Source organism: Micropterus dolomieu, linkage group LG12 (assembly GCF_021292245.1).
Source record: "Micropterus dolomieu isolate WLL.071019.BEF.003 ecotype Adirondacks linkage group LG12, ASM2129224v1, whole genome shotgun sequence".
Lineage (NCBI taxonomy): Eukaryota > Metazoa > Chordata > Actinopteri > Centrarchiformes > Centrarchidae > Micropterus > Micropterus dolomieu.
The window spans coordinates 31,126,135-31,142,796 of record NC_060161.1 but is presented as its reverse complement, the minus strand read 5'-3'; the positions used below and the strand labels follow the sequence as shown (position 1 = coordinate 31,142,796).

Here is a 16,662-nt window from a genome sequence, read left to right as displayed (position 1 = left end):
GATGTCTCTGAGGTACCTTTTGCACTGCTTACAACATGCATCACTCAAAGTAAGTGATTGGTTTTCTATGTATGTGAAATAGCGTAATAAAGAGACTCAATATGTACGATGGTTCAGCGTGACGCGTCTTCAGTGTAAATCCTCATGTTTCAGCCTGCTGTGGCGTTTTAGTTGTTTTGGTGGGTCTGGTCTGTTTGTTTTAGTGGTATACGCCGCAATAATTACTATTATATTTACTAAGCCTGTGAATCATTTTATGCACTCACAGCGTTATCTGGTCAGTATGAGTCCCATTTTGTCCAGACTCTAGGAGCAGAATTAAATCCAAGCTGGGGCAGCATGGCTCCTCTCCTGGCTCTCTTTACCCTCCTCTGAGCGACTGAACATTCAAGGCTATCTACTTTCATCGCGAGTCCTCCAACACGGATATCACCATGTTGCGCCGCCATGTTTCTACAGAAGAGTGTGTTTCGACGCTTTGTTGAATATGTACAAAAAACAAGCAGAAGTAGTCGTAGTCGTCTGGTTTATCAGAAGTAAGAAAAGAAATTTGGACAAATGGAGGACCACACGTATTATTTGTTGGCCCCTGTAGCTTCTCCTGAGCGCTAGGAAAGAGAGAGGTGTCTAGATGCCTGTGTGCTTGTGACCCCTTGTTCCTCTTAATTTTGGTCACATAATCACAAAATAAATGTCATGCATAAAGACTTCTCTTTGTCTTCTTTGACAGTAAACTGAAAATATTTTGGGTTTTAGGCTGTCGGTCATATAAAACAAGTTTTTAGAGAGTTTGAAATACTTTGGCCTTCAGGAACATGGGCACTATATAGGGGAGAAATGTTAGGACAATTCCAAGGGCCTCTGACTGACAAGGGAGTATAAATATATTTCAAATGTAATAATGAAATGAATGATCTCTTGTTTGTTTTTGGCAGTAAAAGTTAAAAATCCCCACTGACAAAAAAGTAAACCTCCATATTGAGCGACCACCCCCCTGTATCTGCATGAAATGGTTTGGTCCTGCCTCAGCTCACACATCAGTGACGGTGTTTAGATGCAGTCAGTAGATGCGCCAGAAATACAGTGAACACAATGTTGCCTAGTAAACCAAAATCTGGTTTTCAAAAAAGGAAAGACAGAAAAGAGTTTTTCACCAATAAAGGTGGGCAGCCTTTAGTCTCTTGAGTGGTGTTAACCTGTTGGCTTAATGTCCACAGTGAAATAAGCTAGCTAGCTACAGACTCACTAAAAGAGGTTTTAACCTCAATGTGACTTTCCTAGTTAAATAAAGGTTAAGAAGACTGGTGTTAGCCTACATTTCATCAACATTTCATCAGTGCACAGAAACGTTTAGCAAGATATTCATATTAACTTGTTGTCCCCGCCCCTTTTAGCAGACTAACAACAGGTGAGTCAGCAGCAGCCCAGTCTCCCCATAACTGTTGTCTCCCTGTCCCAGTGAAGAAGGTGAGCAGCACTGTGTTGATGACAGGCCAGTTAGCATCATTCCAGGGAGGCTGTGGAGATTTCTCTCTCTCTCCAGCTCTGTTTACCATGACAATGAAATATTTCTTTACGCTTTAATTACTTGTTTAATGAAATGTATGGGGTTGATTGTTCTTATGTTGTATGTATGATGCTATGGCAATGTTGTTGTTACACATTCAAGCCAATAAAGCTAATTTGAATTGAATTGAATTGCATTTCTTAATGACAAACACAAATTACTTTCTCACATAATGAACATTATGAAATAAATAAAATAACACCTTCCTGTCTGTACTGGATGCTGGACAGCAGCTTACCTCAGCCTGCATGTAAGTTACAGACTGTATTAAAATAATCCAGTTTGATACGTTAGACTGAATTATGGCTGTTAAATGACATCTATAGATACAGACTTTATTATTCCCATCATGAAGGGCAATATATTTGAGATGCAAATAGTGAACTGCATCCTGTATGCAGACTTGCATGTTCAAATCATCATCAGTAAATATTGTGCTAGTACAAGAAGCCAGACACTTGCAAGCCTATAGTTAGAGTTATGTAAAGCTTTTGATGGGACAGTTAAATCCTAGAGATGTGGTGACAACAGCTGTACAGAGGAGGTCATGGGCGCAAAATTCCTGGCGGCCCCCCTGTTCAGGAAACTGTAGTTTGCATTTTCACCATCTTCTAGACTAAGCGATTAAAATACATTTATTGTTCCTGGAAATTTACTGAAACAGTTAAGTTAATATTGTACCATTGGTTAATCATTATAAAATGTTTCAACACACAGCAGATCAGAGTCCAAGGTTTAAATTTCCCTCCTTTCTCCAGGCCAGTGTCGTGTGATTGGCTCACTTCAGCGAATCATCACTAGTCCGAGCGATGACATCATTCTGCCGTACCACCTGGATCCCACTTACAATGTGGAGGGTCTGACGACGGAGTGGTCGAAGCCGGATCTCAAGTTCGACCCCTCTGATCGGCTCAGCCAGGTCAATAATGTGCACGTTTACAGGGACGGACTTCTGCAGCTTCGCAAAACAAAAAAGAAAAATTGGATGAAATTTTTATAATTATATCTTTTCATGTGACACTGAAGAAATGAGACACAACCATAACTTAGAATACTCTCCAGCACTGCATGATAAAACAACTACATACATTATTGCTTGACTCTGCATTAAAAAAACTGCATCCTCTGTTGTAGTCTGGAGCAGAGACCTAACAGCTTTCCTAGTTGTCGTCACACCACGGAATAGCTTCCTAAGTTTCTGTATGATAAGCTGCTGGATTGTTTTCCTTGTGCATAAGGTCGAGTGTTGCTGTATCAATTGTGGAGTGGAGTCACTAGTCATGTCCTGACCTGGGCTCAGAGAGAGCATTGTTTACTCTAACCTGCTGAGTATGGTTTGTTTAAAAATGTTTAATTCTAGTTGAGACTAAAAAGAGTTAACGTGCATGCGCTTCAGTTTCTGGATGAGCATGTGAGGCTGCAGAGTGTTAAAAGATGAACTAAAATCAACAAACAAAATGTGCATCAGCCTTGGAGTCTGCAAAAATATCTAAATTTTTCACATTATACCACCCTGCAAAAGCAGGTTTTAATGACCACGAACATTCTTTTTATTGTTTATTATTGTTTTTAAGTATGCTTTGCACCTGCCTTGGAATTCTCTTCTCCCCACACTCCACACACTCTCACCTCAGGTAAACACCCCGGTTTGCCCCGCCTCTCTCAGTCTCTCTCCCCCGCAGAATTCGTCTTTTTTTTCATATATTTCCACCCATGATCCGTTATCACGGCAGCAGGTGAGCCGCACGGCTTATTAATGACGGAGCCTCAAACAACTGAAACCAACATCTGCACCTTGTGTGTTCACTGTTCAATGCTGCTTTACCTGGTCCATGCGTAAACCGCGACTTGTAACGTAAGTTAATAGTGCCCACGCGCGTTTGCACGCCAGACGTGAAATGCTTTTAATAGCATCATCTCTACTATGCACCTGCTTACAAGAAAAATTAAAAGGATCTAAAACACAACAATATCTTGCTTAAGAAATGGCACCATTTCAGGACAATAGTATGAGGGACGAAAAAATGACATATCTATAAATTAATAAATAAATGTAGTAAATAAGAAATAAATTATAATTGGCCTAAATATAGTTTTATAATAAAAAAGGCTGTTTCTGTATTTATTTATGCATTTCTACATTCATTTATTTATGTATTTCCACATTTATTTAAGCCTGTGCGAGTATGCTAATTGAGTGGGTGGTGCCAACATCAGTCTGAAGCAGGATTGGTTATAGCGATGTGATCAGATCTACTACTGTCTTGACTTCACTGGAGAGTGAGTTGTAGCCATAGACTGTAGATAAGAAATGGACGTAGTCATCGTGTCGTCACCCGTTGGTTTGTGGACCGCCGTTTTTGAAGCCTTGAGTTTGGCCGAATGTGAGCTATTTCCCATTCATTCATCTGAAGATTCCAGTATTGCTTCAATAAAGGTTAAGACTGAAGTAAAATATTTAGGAATAGTCTTATCCAAAAATGCTATTAGGAGGGAAGATTTTTCTGACCGTTTAATCGATATGAAAAAGGCACTGAGTCGTTGGTTAACCAGAGACCTCACTATCTTTGGTAGAGTTATGCTATCTAAAACAATTGGCATTTCCAGTGTAATTTACCCTTGTCTCTCCCTATATGTATCTTCTAATAATGTTAAAAAAATCAATTCAATTATTTTCCAATTCCTTTGGAAAAATAAAACTCATTATATTAGGAAATCACAGCTTGTCCCCTAAAATCAAAGAAACTCATTTTAAAATAATTTACAAAATCTATCTGGTTGCCGACTTTCTTAAAAAAAGGTTCAAATTTGAAGTAGATCCCTGTATATTTTGTGAGGCTGCTGAGGAGACTCTGGAACACATGTTCTTTTCCTGTCCCTTGTCCAAAACCTTTTGGTCTGATTTACATAATTGGCTGTCAATTAAGATTGATAATATTCCATCTTTTAATTTGTCACACATCCTCTTTTATATGGACAATGTAGATCCGCCTTCGTCTGATCTGGTGAATATGATTGTTCTCATGGGTAAATATCATATCCATTGTAGTAAGTGGAAATCTTCTAAGCCTTCCTTTTTGTGGTTCATAAATAATTTTAAGTTCTTTTCATCACTGAAGAATGTTAAATCTAGTATAATTGCAAGAAAGATGTATAGAGATATATCCAAGCAATTATTGTTTTAACAATCTCCCCATATTGCTGCACCGAAATGAGACCTTATTTTGTTTTCTATAGCCTTTTTACTAACTGGTACCCCCATTCTCCTTTCTGTTTATTCATTTATTTTCATTTATTTCCTGTGTTTGTAAGACTGGTTTTTGATTTGTACCAAGTGATCTAAATTTTGTTCCCCATACGAGAGTGTTGTATGTTAATGTGTCATAACAATAATAAAAATAAAAAAACAGTTTGGCCGATAGGGCGCCGCCATGTCGAGTTTTTGCAACCAGGAAGTGCCCGGAAGTGACGATAAGGTGGAGCTAACGGCCATGTGTGGAGCTAGCTAGCTTGCTTAGCTAGGTGCATCTGTAACTCACGTTAACTGTCATTTTAACAGGGCTGATAATTTTGTCTAGCGAACAACAGTCTTAAAACTATATGTACTCACCAGAGAAAGTGAAAAGCCGACTCTTAATAAGCCTTTTCAACGGCGCTGGTTAAATTTACACAGTGCCGAGGGCACGAGTCGGCTCTAGCCTGATTGACAGGTCGCCATGGTAACGACTTGTCAATCATAGATTATCCCGCCCTGAAACATACTCCAGGGAGAAAAGGGAGGCAGCATCAAAAATACTTACAAAGGAAAATATAGAAGCAGATTTTGTGAAAATTGTTTTATAAAACATACATCAATATAGTCCATCACAGTAAGAATGTCCTGTTTCTAGCACGGAGCACAAACAACACCAGTTTATTCCATAAAAGTCAGGAATGGCATGATCGAGCAGAGTGCATGCAGAGGACACAGAGAGGAGGTGCAGGCAGTCATGGACTTTCCCAGATTCAGGTGCAGTAGGAAAGAGAGCCAAGAGATGATATGAAGCCAAGAAACAGAGCTATAAAAGGAGGTGAAAGTCGGTCGTTACATGGTTTTTATGTCGACTCTGGTCTCTGTTCTGGTAACAGAATGGGGCTCTATTTTGATCTCTGACACACTCCGGTGGAACTTTTGTGTTCTAATTGGTGTCTGTTTTTGCTGATAATAAAAATGTTGGTAAAAGTTCAAGCTTTCTTATCTGGCCCAAGTCTTGAATTTTTACACAACATTAATGCAACTGTGATAATGTTCTCAAGCACTGGATTAACAGTTGAAACTTCCTGTTTTCAAGCTGGTCAGCCACATCCCCCAGCAGGTCTGCCAGCAGCCTCCCTCTTGAGGCCATTGTGTGAATTAAATGTCTATATTATACTACAAGGTTAGCTACACAGTAAAGTCAGCAGTAAGTCTGAACTTTTAGAGTGTAAGTTAATATTTAACACTACAACACACTAAGAAATGCAAATCAAGTTCTACACTAAGAAAGAAATAACATCCTATGTTATTCATAATTTTCTCCCATTAATTCACTCTTCATGAGTTTTAAACCTTTTCATTGACTCCTGCAATTCATGAAATTCACTAACATTTACTCACCTTAATATGTAGGGTAACGTGGGGTAAAACTCCCCCTGTGGTAAGACGCCTTCCCACGGTAATTCTAACAAAAAACACAAAATTTCACAATTTTAAGGGGAGCCTTTAGAGAAGTTATGCAATTGTTTAGAGAGAATTTTTTTTTTTTTTAATAATTTTTGGTTAAAGTAGGAAAATTAGTATGTTTGGGGTGCAAACAGTGGGGGGCATCTTTACATTTGATGAAATTCAAATTGATTTGTCAACTGTAGGTATTTACTTTATATTATGTTACTTTAAACATGGCCATGGGCGTCTTACCCCACTCTACCCTATTCAATATTTAATATCAGTGAATGTCCACAGTAGCAGCGGGTATCCGAGGTGTTTACGTTACCAGGGTAACACACTGCGGAACTGACGTGTGCTTTAATGCCGTTGCTGAATGGAGGGAATGCTGCGTTCAATGCAACTCGGAAACCCAGTTCCGACCGGTCTCGAACGCGGCATAAGTTCCCTTAACCTCACCAAAAGCTAAAGAAACTCATTTTAAAATATTAAATGATATTTAGGCTAGGAATTTGGGATTTTCATTAGTTGTCAGTTTTAATCATCACAATTAAATGAAATAAACATTTGAAATATATCAGTCTGTGTGTAATGAATGAATATAATATCCAAGTTTCACTTTTTGAATGGAATTACTGAAATAAATCAACTTTTTGATGATATTCTAATTATATGACCAGCACCTGTATAAGATACCTATAATATAGTTTGACATTGTTTGTAGCTAAACCTACTGTGTGAACCTTTTACTGTAACTGGTGTTATGCCATTACTTATTTTACCAGAAGTAAAAAATCCTGTATGTTATATTTCTACTAACTACTGTAAAAGAGAACAATGTCAGGTGTTATTTATCAGGTACAGCAAGGTGTACAACAAAAAGTCCAGGAAGTGGAGCTTGTACTCATTGAAGGTGGAGAAGGACTAGTTATATCGCAGACCTCCAGAGGGCCGCCCTCCTCCTCCTCCTCCTCCTCCTCCTCCTCCTCCTCCAGTTGTCTATTTGAGGAGATGCCTAGAAGTAGAACCAGGAGACCTGATGATCCCCGTCAACATGGGGTTCAGTCAGGTGTCCCTGCTCCAACTGTATTGCTAGATACAGCAAAAAGTAATATGGTTGGTTTTGAAATGTGGTAATCATGTCTGAGAGGTGACTGTGATATATTTAATCATCTCCACAGAAGCGATACGATGCGACGAGTAAAGTCTGAACTGTCTTCATAATCAGTCGATACATCTGGACACACCTCGTCTCTTCCTGTGTATATACTTATTTTTATTGATGTTTTAAAAATGATCTATTTGTGATATAGGTTGTAGTTTTAGTAGTATACAATAACAATAAACAAGTGTTATACCACATTTGGATGTCATTATTTCAGACATAAGACATAAATGTAGTTGCTTGATTGTTTATGCTGCAAGTGTAAAGAAAAGGCATTTATCATTTTCAATGTTTTATTTTAAAAAAGAATGAAAATATTATACAGAATAGGGAAAAATATCTTTGTACTTTCTCTACCCTCCTGGGAATAAAACAAAAACACAGTGGAGGGAGTTATTGTGTAGCAGCTGGTGACATTACATCTTACACCCTGCTAGGATAAAACCTCTGTATTGTCCTGGTGGATCAGGATAACAGTTGCATATCTTCCAGAAACAGCAACTTAGTATCACGACTCTGTGACCAAGTGCTCCACATTTTAAAGACTTTCAGTTTTATTAAACTTTAATTTGCATTTTCACAATTTTCTAGACTCAAAAATGAATCAAGAAAACAATTGTCAGATTAATCAGTGATGTAAATGATTGTTACTTACAGCTCTAGATTTATAAATCTCATACTTAGACTATAATCTTCTTTATTAAGTAAATAACAGTTCCTGTTACTGGAAATGTTTTGGAAGCAAATCAGAATCCAGACTTCACTCTCTTTTCAGGAGATTTCTATTTTCCCTCCGTTTCTCAGGTCAGCCTCAGTTGATCGGTTCATCTCGGCCAATCGTGGTCTCTCTGGGTGATGACATCATCCTGCCGTGTCGTGTGGAGCCTCTGCTCAACGTGGAGGACCAGACGGTGGAGTGGTGGCGTCCCGACCTCCCGCGTGACCCCGAAGATCCACTGAGTCCGTACAAGCATGTTCACCGTTACCGTGACAACCACGATGTAGAGGACATGAATATGTCGTCATACGCTGGGAGGACGACGCTGTTCAAAGACGAGCTGAAACACGGAAACGCTTCACTCAAGATCCTCAACGTGAAGCTCTCCGACCAAGGAAGCTACAGATGTTTCATCCCACAGCTGGGGAGGGCTACGATTATTAGGATTGTTGTCGGTAAGTTTCTTTAGATTAAATAACTCTGCTGCTGAAATAAACATTTTATAGTTCACTTACAGATTTACAGTCGTTCTCTGCTTGGTGCTCAACAGCTAGCAAAGAGGGCAGTGTTTCCCAAATGGCAGGCTTTTTTAAGTGAAGACTGAAACTGATGATTTTCAGCCTCACAGAGCTGCTAGCAAGTCTCTTAGTCAAAAGGTCAAAACAGACATCTGTAGAACTTAAAGGATCACTTTGTCAACAGCTTGTGCGAGCATTCACCTGTAAATGTTGTTTCTTTTTAATATTGTGTTGTCAATCGTCATCTGGGTTTTTTCAGATCCAGACACTGTTAAAACCTGGACAACAGAGACGCCGCTGCTTCCCAGAAATCTCCAAACTCCAGATCCAAAGGAGGAGACGGATGTTAAAGGTGAGGAGACGGTTCAACTCTGTGAGGAGAGAAAGAGTTCACATAACTAGTGCTGAATCACGCTCAGATTTGTGGATCTTTTGTATTTCAGTTACTGTAACTTCTGTCTCTGTCTTTTTTCACATCAGGTGGTCGATCCCATCAGGGCGTTTGGATCCCAGCTGTGGTTTTCGGTGTCTTACTGGTCCTGGGAGTCTGTGGTGGCGTCGCTGGATATGTGATTAAACACAAGCCTCAAAAACTAAATGTGAGTCAGAAGGAAACTGATCACGTTGTGTAAATCTGACCAGACTTTTCTGGGAGACGACTGACTGATTATTAAACTTGTCCTTCAGCCACCAAAGTATGACGTCATGTGTTTTCCTAAAGATGGTATTTGATGTTAACGTTCTGCACTTCTCCCCCTCTTTGATCTTCCTCATCAGATCAGGGATTCAGACCAGCATCACCTCCAGCCAGAAGTGGATCCACTGGATCAGCAGGAGGGAGCTCTTCATGATGGACACAGATTACCATCAGAAGGAACATTAACAATGTTGAAGGAGACTTTAAACTAGCGACAGAGACAATGAACTGATTAGAAAAGTGTTTACTGAGGGAATATATCAGTTGAGAAGTAGGCTCACTTTCTCACTGACTTCAATACAATCTAACTTTTGAGACTTAGTTTTTTAAGAGAGAGACTTTATATTTATTTTTTATAGTTTGCTCAAACTTCATCTTCAGCTCTTTCAGTGGCAGCCAGAGATGACAGCTATTTCACCTCAAAGCAACACATGATGGACAACAAAGATGACAGAAGTGGTGGTGATGGAGCAGTGGATAAGACGCATGCCTGTTTTTGTGGGAGACTCATTGTAAGTCACTTTGAATAAAAGTGTCAGCTAAATGAGTAAAAATGTAAAAAATAGTCTGAAGTGCCAAGCCTTTCTTCATCATTGGGCTCTCCTGCCCTGAAGGAGGATAACTGTGACAACCCTGTTTTGTTTGAGACTGATATACGATTCACAAATTAACTTATTTTCCAAATGTTACTTAACTATACTTAATAGACAACATATCAGTAGGTGGCTTAAACCACAAACATGGTGATCAGGAGCCGTCAGTGTTTACTCAGCGGAGTTTTACTCTTCGCTAAATTGAAAACATTTAAAAACAAAGTAGGTCGCAGTAAATTACACCACCTACAGTGCGTCAAAACTATTCAGTCTGCAGATAATTCTTTGTTTTCACAACAGGCTAACTTCTCAGTAAGTCTTTGCACTATAGAAATGTAGGTTTTAATTGTATCTGTTTGTTTTAATGTTTAGGCTTCAATATTTAATATCAGTCAATGTCCACAGCAGCAGCGGGTATCCGAGGTGTTTACGTTACCAGGGTAACACACTGCGGAACTGACGTGTGCTTTAACCTTTGACGTGTGCTGTAATGCCGTTGCTGAATGGAGGGAATGCTGCGTTCAATGCAACTCGGAAACCCAGTTCCGACCGGTCTCGAACGCGGCATAAGTTCCCTTAACCTCACCAAAAGCTAAAGAAACTCATTTTAAAATATTAAATGATATTTAGGCCTGTCCTTGTAATGTTTTTCTGAAACACAGATTTATTGATAAGAATAGGCTAATTGTACTTTCTGTAATGTGGATATGGAAACTTTAGAGCAATTGTTTTTTTGCTTGTAATTATCTAAAATCCTTTTGGGTTTCGGTTCATAAATGGATATCTGAAAAGGACTCTCAGGCACCAAGGTTAGAGTTTTGTGATATTAGATTTGGAGTTATATTGAAGGATAAAAAAAAGAGACTTAATGTTTACCACACTGTGTCTAGCAACGCAGTCAAACTCCGCCCATAGAAACAAAACATAGGCTACAAAACAAACACGTCATCATCACACGCTATAAGGAGTACAGTGACAGTGACTCCTTCAGTAGTTCAGCGCCAGCCGAGCTCACTTCAGGAGGTACCTATTTGTGTGACTGTCAGGGGTTTTATGGTTCACTTTGGAAAGTTCATGGTTGGTTTTACCTTTTTTCCACTCTGGACTTTCGCTGTATGTTTGAGTACGGCAGTGTGGGCGAAGCCTGTTGAAGGTAAGTTCATATGTTTCGTTACCAGAGCTAACAGTTTCTTTCATTCATTCATTCAGTCAAATGTCGAGCGATAATCAGTTAATAATATGATAATATTGTTGTTAGACTATACATTCATGCCAATAAAGCTGACTTGAATGAAGAAAAATAAGTTAAGTATCGACTGTGTCCATTGTCCTCCTGATAGTTTAGCCTATTCTTCCGTAACGCTATGGCTTCTCTGTAACTTTAAAACTAACATTATAACACTCATGCGATGTGTAGATCAATTAGGTTGATTTGCTGTTGATTGTTTAAGCCGTTAAAGGACACGTAACATAACAAACAGCTGCTGCTGTAATTAGTTAGGTAAGCCTACTTAAAACGAGGAGAAATCGGACAGGTATGATTGTTTTTATAGAGCATCACATGTAGAATAATTAATAACCTGTAACAGAAAAGAACAGATATCTGAGTTTCACTCACATGTACAGATCTGTTACTAATAATTATGAATTTGGATTCAAGTTGGTGGGAAAAACGGACTTAGTTAATTCATAACCTTTTCATCCTGTTACACACATGTAGTCTCTGTTATTCTCAGAGCTTTGTGAGATTTAGTTTAGTTTAATTCTTAAGATATTTACGTAGATTTGTCTGACATCATTCAGCTGTTTGTAGGATGATGACTAATTGTTGATGATTCACTAACTGACTCACTCATCAGGTGTTTTCCTTGATACCAAGTCAGGACTCAACTTTGGTTGATAATGTGAGATTTGATTCAATCTTCCTTATTAACAGCGCTTATAAGATATACCTTTTATTAATTTCCCTTATAGGGGACATTTCTTGTTGGCACAGCAGCACAGAGAAATGTAAAGGACAAAAATACAATAAAAATAGAGTCACTTAACTTTCGTAATACAATCAATAACAATAAGAAGAAGAATCATGTACAATCTGATACAGTCAATAAAGAGTCAAAAATCGTGTCTGTCCAAGGTTTAAATTTTCCTCCTTTTTCCAGGTCAGCCTCGTGTGATCGGGTCACTTCAGCCAATCATCGCTGCTCCGGGTGATGACGTCATCCTGCCGTGCCACCTGGATCCTGCTTACAATGTGGAGGATCTGACGGTGGAGTGGTCGAAGCCAGATCTCAAGCCCGACCCCTCTGATCGTCTGAGCCGGGTCGACTACGTGCACGTTTACAGGGACGGACGTGAAAACCTGGACATGAAGCTCCAGTCGTACTTCGGCAGGACGATGCTGTTCACAGACAAACTGAAACGTGGAAACATTTCTCTGAAGATCACCAACGTGACGCCGGCTGATGGAGGGAGATACAGATGTTTCATCCCCAAGTTAAACAGCCAAGTGAAGGAGTCGATTATTCTACTTATTGTTGGTGAGTTTGTTTAGATGCTGATGGTCCAGATTGTAACACAAGGCAGAACTTTACTGTCAAAATGTAGTGAACATAGACGATTTCTGCACACAGGTCAAAAACAGACATCTGTAGAAGTTAAAGGATCATTTTGTCAACAGCTTATGTGACTGTTGTGTGTAAATGTTTCATTTTAATATTAACAATAATAACAATTTTTCAAATCTTGTGTTTTTTCAGATCCAAACTTTGTAAAATCCTCGACAACTGAGACGCCGCTGCTTCCCACAAATGTCCAAACTCCTGATCCAAAGGAGGAGACGGATGTTAAAGGTGAGGAGACGGTTCAACTCTGTGAGGAGAGAAAGAGTTCACATAATTAGTGCTGAATCACACTCAGATTTGTATCTATTGTATTTCAGTTACTGTAACTTTTTTCTCTGTTTGACTTTTTTCACGTCAGGTGGTCGATCCCATCTGGGATTTTGGATCCCAGCTGTGGCTGTCTGCATCTTACTTGCCCTGGGTGTTGGTGCTGGATGTGTGTTTAAACAGAAGTTTCACAAAGTAAATGTGATGGAGAAGGAAAGCAAACAACTTGTCCCAGTATGATGTCACTCCAGACGAGCCACTTCCAGCCAAGGTGTCTTCCTAAAGAGCTTGTTAGTATTTGATGTTAACGGAGATGAGAGCGTTCTACACTTCTCCCCCTCTTGGATCTTCCTCATCAGTTTAGGGATTCAGACCAGCATCACCTCCAGCCACAAGTGGATCCACTGGATCAGCAGGAGGGAGCTCTTCATGATGGACACAGATTACCATCAGAAGGAACATTAACAATGTTGAAGGAGACTTTTTAAACCAGCGACAGAGACAATAAACTGATTAGTAAAGTGTTTACTGAGGGAATAAATCATTTGAGAAGTAGGCTCACTTTTTCACTGACTTCAATACAATCTAACTTTTTTTGCAACCAGTTTTGCAATCCCTTTTCAGACACGGAAGTTCCCTCTTCCTCTCATCACATCATTAGCGGCAGGATCGCTTTCAGACTTTATATTTATTTTTTTTATCGTTTGCTCAAATTTGACTCCTCCTCAGTCATTTTCAAGTCTTTCAGTAGCAACCAGACATGACAGCTATTTTACCTTAAAGCGACACATGATGGACGAAAAAGACGACAGAAAAGGTGGTGATGGCGCAGTGGTTAAAACACAAGCTTTGATGTGGGAGATCCAGGTTAAATTCTCACTGCAACACATCCACCAGTGTGTCCCTGAGCAAGACACTTCACTCCTAGCTGCTCCAGAGGCGTGCGACCTCTGAGATATATAACAATTGTAAATGTAAAAAATGTTTTTAGTGCCAAGCCTTTCTTCATCGTCAGACTCTTCTGCCCCCGAGGGAGGATAACTGTGAAAACCCTGTTTTGTTTGGAACTGATATACATGATTGTTTTCCAAATGTTACTTGACTGTAATAGACTTCATATCAGTAAGTGGCATAAACCACAAACATGATGATCAGGAGCTGGTTCTTGATTCTAAGTTCAAATTGAGCCTCGTTGTAACGTCAGTTTTTACCAAGTGGAGTTTTACTGGGTTGTATCTCATAAACTAGTTCTTTTGTAGAGATCAGTTGCGAGTGTAAATATTTATTAACGACATACCTCTTACTACAAAACCTTGTGCTAATATCATTAATGGAAGAAGACAAGCGGGCGGAGGCAGCGTGATGCCTCGAGCAATGTCCATGCCTCGATGGTTCAGTGCTGTTTTGACATCAAAATGGGGACTTGCACAATATTAGGCATGTGTTCATAATGTTATAGCAACACAATAAATTATGTTTATATAGTGTGATTCAGAAGAAGTATCTCAGATTTATTTATTTTTTAATGCAGAATTAAAGCTACAGCTGTCTATCACCTTCAGAGCTTTATTAACTTTTATAAGGAAATAAACTGAAACAGTAGAAACATTAAATGTGAACGACCTCTTGCACTTTAAATTAGTTTGTATGATCTACCTCTTGTGTTGTGCTTTTAAGCTGTGAGTCTCAAAACAGTGGAATTCAATGTTTGTTCATTCTGTTTTATAGACATTATGATTTTATACAGTACGTTCAAGTTAATTAAAATATTTTTTACAACTTTGGTGCACTATTATTATTTTATAGTATAGTAGCCAAATAAATCACATTTCCAAGTGACTACAGTGTGTTGGCTTAATTCTTTCTGCTGTCTCTGCATTAAGGTGAATGCTGAATTGTTTTATATAGAAAGTCAGGTCAGCCCATCAGTTTCTCCTGGAGGCTCCCAGAGCTCAGCTGAATATGAAGGGAGACCGAATGCCCCTAAACTTTGCATTAGTTTACCTCAGACTATAATTCACCACAAATATGAATTATGTTCACTTGCTTTCTTTAAACTGAATTTTTGCTTTATTGTTGATTCTATTTCAGGTTAGCAGATTGTTTATTGTGGTTTAATATTGTTAGAGTGAAATACTTCCTAAACCCTATATTTTATATTCTGAGCATGGTTCTCAGTAACACGTGATACATTTGGCGTATCTCAAGAGGTTAAAATAGCAAGTCCTTTATGTAAACCTGCCTCTCTAAGATCATCCTAAATGTATATACATTTATTTGCTTCTCTCCATTCACTCTCTTCAAGTCGCAACTTTGGAAATGTAAACTTTGTCCTGTTGTGCGGCTCCCTCTAGTGTTAAAAAGTGTCCTTAAACAAGTAATGAACAGAATGTCGAAGCTGTAGAGATGGAGGAGGTGTTTCCTTTCTTTAGCTTTGAACATTGAAAGAAATGTTGGTCTTGTTTTCTGGGATTAAACATTAATACTGCATAAAGATGAAGTTCAGTGTGGACTCCTACAGCTCCTGTATGTCAAATTGTGTAAATAATGAAACGGAAAATGTGAGGGAATATGATGGCTTTAAGTTGCTACAATCGCCTAATTACACGGCGTTTTGCTTTGTAAATAAAGTCCTTCTATTTATTTATTTATTTTTTACAACGATTACATCTAAGATTTAAGTTTACCACACTCTAGCTAGGTCGATTTGAATTTATGATTTAAGTCTTTGTGGTTTGCTCTGAAAAACCACAAAATAATAATAATAATATAATAATAATAATAATAATAAAGAGCAGCCTATGAAAAGGTCTGTAAAAGACAAATTCTGGGAAACAGTTGACCAAATTTCCAGTCATGGAAAACACATGGAAAATGACAGAAAAAATCAAGTGTCCTGGAAAATTTTGTGTCGGTCTGGAAAATAATTTTAACATTGTTGTGGTTGCTTGGTTATGTTGCACAGGTTGGATGACATTAATTAAAATGACAGAAACTCTATTGGAAGGATCCTCCAAAGGTAAATATGCTGGTTGGTAACTTTTTATTGGGTTTAAGGATTAACGTCTTCAACTTGTGATGCCGCAGCTTGTTTTAAACAGTAGAATAATGTTAAGTTGGTTAAAATGTTTGTTCAGATGTTGATGTTGATGCGCTTGCGCGCTTGATTTGCCTGGAAGGTTCAAGGTTTGTGTTTCAGCCAGAGCAGTTGTTTCAAACGTGTTGAGTATTGTTGAGAAAGTGGGATAAGAATGAATAAAGCCAGAGTCAGGACAGTGAATGCGAGCCCAACTGAATGTACATCAAATACTGGCTAACATCACTTTTCCCCCTTTGTTAATTGCATTATCTTCAACCCCGCGACCCGATCCCGGATAAGAAGATGAAGATGGATGGATGGATGGACTGCCTCTTCAAACATGCATTATGATAAAAATGGACCGTGATGGGAAACTTTTTAGCCGTAGTACCTCACATTTGTTATAAAGGCACTAATTTGGTTTGGTGTGGGAGACCTGGGTTCGATTCCCACTGTGAGACATCCACCATTGTGTCCCTGAGCAAGACACTTAACCCCTAGTGGCTCCAGAGGACTTCAGACTTCGGCAGAGAGGCACAGTTTGATCCCTGTCTCTCCTACAAGCAAGATCATCACTGGAAAAGTCTAGAAAAGAGTGGGAACCCTGAGAAAGTATTATGTAAAGAGACAGGGAGAGGAGATTATATATGTAAACATGTAAATACATTAGTCATAATAGCCTTAACAAACATCACATACTGATGAGTCATGCGAACTCGTGAGAAAGAAGCTACTAGGCCCTAGTAACTA

General features: G+C 38.9%; 1 protein-coding gene and 1 long non-coding RNA gene across 2 annotated transcripts in view; one reads left to right on the top strand and one right to left on the bottom strand.

Annotated features, from left to right (window-relative positions):
- Positions 1-16,662, top strand: part of LOC123980342 (butyrophilin subfamily 3 member A2-like) — a 43,068-nt gene that overhangs the window by 7,060 nt on the left and 19,346 nt on the right. The window lies entirely within an intron of this gene.
- On the bottom strand, positions 1,882-5,237 carry LOC123980390. Its single transcript, XR_006827489.1, has 2 exons — positions 5,178-5,237; positions 1,882-2,525 (listed from the first exon to the last, which is right to left on the bottom strand). It is a non-coding gene; the product is annotated as an uncharacterized LOC123980390 (long non-coding RNA).